Source organism: Eschscholzia californica, unplaced genomic scaffold (assembly GCF_041429995.1).
Source record: "Eschscholzia californica isolate CP2 unplaced genomic scaffold, dmEscCali1.0.p SCAF_2, whole genome shotgun sequence".
Lineage (NCBI taxonomy): Eukaryota > Viridiplantae > Streptophyta > Magnoliopsida > Ranunculales > Papaveraceae > Eschscholzia > Eschscholzia californica.
In genome coordinates this window covers 24759985-24763280 of record NW_028238309.1, presented here as the reverse complement: position 1 = coordinate 24763280, position 3296 = coordinate 24759985, and positions in this window count along the sequence as shown.

Genomic DNA, 3296 nt, shown 5'->3' with positions numbered 1-3296 from the left:
TAACAACCCGAGAAGATCACCATTAGCTCCGAGTACCCACAACTCACCCTCAAAAGGATCGATCAATATTCATTCTTTTACTGCAGGTTTTCCCCCATTTGGGAATCGACGAACAGGGGCTTGAAGAACAGGAAAAGGAGCTAGAACGAGAGTTGGAGCGAGGAGCAACAACAAGGAGCAAGGAGCAGAAGCAAGGAGCTAGGAGCAGGAGCGAAGAAGTTGTGAGCCAGAGCTGGAAGCAGGAACACTCGTTAGAATCAAACCTAATATAACAGAATATACAATCATAACGGAGGTTGTCATGCATCAACTCCCTGTTTCATGCTGATATAACGGAAGACCATTTTTTGACATCAGCAAGGGCTGGTATGCGAAGCAAGGCTCTGAGGCAGAGCTGATCTCCGAGACAGAGCTGGAATGCGAAGCTAGGCTTATGTCGGCTATTAATGTTAGCTTATCCATGTGTATTTTGAATTTGGGAAGAGATCGGTGAGGCGGTGGGATTAGGGTTTTAGTGCCTATATAAACTAAAACCCTCGGAGATATCTGACGATTCAATGTCTTCTATGTTTGAAAAACACGAGTTACTTCTTTTCTTCAGTCTCATTACTTTTGACTAAGGAATGGCGGGACTCATCATGATACATAAAAATGTCCAGACGTTGACTAACGTCTGAAGAGTCAAGATCATACCTGAATTCCATAGGGTCAACCTGGCTTAAGGTAACAGGTCAGCTGAGCCCTTGACGATCCGTCACGTACTCCCCAAATTGGGAGGTCGGCTAGAGGAAACCAGCCCTGTAACGTCCTTGGCACGAACGGATCAGCCATGGGGTTTCTAAAGGAATGAGGGGGGTCTACATAGGTTCGGTCGATGCCATACGCCCAGAACTGGGAAGGCAAAGCGCATCAGCAATCTACCGACTTAATCTCAGAATCTCCATAGAGATCTTAGTCGGCTACAGATCTCTAAGTGTTTAAGCAAGATTGGACTTCACGCGTCCAAGGGAGGAAACTTCTCCCTAAAGATCTATCACATCGGCAGGATATCTACAGAGATCCTTAAACTTAGGAACTTTCATCTATCCTGGATGCGAGATAAACACAAAGGGAAAACTTCCCTCCACGGCAATCATCGCCGCCTCTTAAGCCAATTGGTGATGCATAAGAATGTCCAACGGGTCAACCCGGCCTAAGGCAACAGGACCGCTGAATCCTTGGCGATCCACTACACTCCCCTAACTGGGAGGTCGGGTAGAGGAAACCATCCCGGTTACGCCCTCGGCATGGCCAGATCAACCCTGGGCCTCTAGAGGAATGAGAGAGGTCCGATAGGTTCAGTCGATGCCCTATGCCAGAACTGGCAGGCAGAAGCGCACTGACTTACTGACTCAGTCCCGAAATATCCGTAGAGATCTTACTCTGTTACAGATCTGGAAGTATTTAAGCAAGTTTGGACTCCACACGTCTAAGGGAGGAAACTTTTCCTAGAAGATCTATCACATTTGTAAGATAACCATAAAAGATCCTGCAACTTTCACATATCCCGAATCCGAGATAAACACAAAGAGAAACTTTCCCTCAAACGGAAAAGACCGCCGCCTCAAAAGCCTATAAAAGGCCCCTTGCATCGTCTTCCAAAGGACATCAGAAATCGACTCGACATCTCCCGTCACCCGAATCTTGGATCTGGAGGAGACTTCCCGAATCTAAGAAAACATCTTAGAACATCGTCTTCTACCCCAGAAACCCAAGAAGAAATACTCAGAGTTTCCATAACTCGCCCCCCAAAAGGATTAATCAATATTCAGTCTTTTACTGCAAAAGCACCCTGACTGTCTTGAGCGTCGGAGCGGTTTTCGAACCCTTTGCAGGTTTCCCCCCTTTGGGGATCGACGAACAGGAGCTTTGAAATAGCTGGAATCAGAGCTAAAAGACAGGATACCTAGGCTGGAGTAAGGATTTAGAAGCGAGGAGCAATAAGCAAGGAGCAATAAGCAAGGAGCAGGGGTATGACTTTCAGCCATGACCATGGGGTTCCAAAAGACAAAAGGGTTCAATAATTCGACCAAATTTGAAAATTTTTGGGTAGATTTGATATGACTTTACTGGTATGCTTAAGTATGTTGATGGATGTGTTTCAGTTTTGGTAAATGTTATGCATGTTCTTAGTCTTTTTCATGAATGTCGAGTCCTTTAGCATTTGTTGTCTGATCATGTGAGTAGCATCCTAAGGAAGAAGAAACATTTCTGGGGGACCTAGAATAGTCATTAGTGGAGACTTAAACCCATGTGAGATATCTGAGCCTTTATATTATTTTCGAGTAGAATGAAGAGTTACTCAACCTCGTAACCTTTAAAAGAGCTTAGACGATCTCATGAGCTCAACTTTCTTAGCCACTAGGAGTGACATCAGGATAGCGACCTTACTCTTGTAGTTCATGAAGCCCGATAATAATGTCAACTTTAGGTAGACGGAAACTCCACCACACATTCATCATAGTACTCCCGAGAATGAAGGCATGATAGTTAGTATTTGTTTTGTTATGAAAACAAAAAAAAAGGAAAAAAAAATTGAGTTATTTATTTTTTATTTTGTGTAAGTGTTGTGAGAAATAAAGTATTCAAAGCAGAAGGCTAAGTTTAGAAGTTGTTTGAGCGTTCTTTTTATTGAAGACGTTGACATGCTCGAGATCTCATCATCTCCATTTCATTACTTGTATCCGCCGACCTTTAGGAAGCATTGTTAAAGGGTATAGTGGGTGAGAAGGGTGAGTGAGCTTCCCCATATTCCATTTTAGTGGTTATTTCCATTATTTAGAGATCATTTCGTTCTAAAACTTGTTATCCTCATTTGTTTTGTATGTGTTGAGTTTCACTTTATTCTATGCTCACACATTAGAGTGAACAGTTATTATCTATTTTTGAGTGAGTTCATGTTTAAGAGTGTATGACCGTGAGGCTAAAGTCGAGGCGAAATGTACTAAGATAGGAATCGAGGTTTTGTAACTTTGGACTTAGATGATGCTCATTATGATTGGACACTTACATTTAAGGATGAGACTACTAGTGAGGAGACTTTTAGCATTTATATGCGTTTATCGATTTTGATTCGCTTGTTTAACATGTTTGAGTGTGTCATTAGTTGTCATTACCTTATTTACACCGATGTTGAACTCTTTTATGTCTTTGGAATCTTGAATTTTGTGGGTATATTCTCTGGAAACCCTCACGAGACAACACTCGTCCACTAGGGGTAACCTAGGGGTTTAACGACTTGTTGCATATGCTAAATG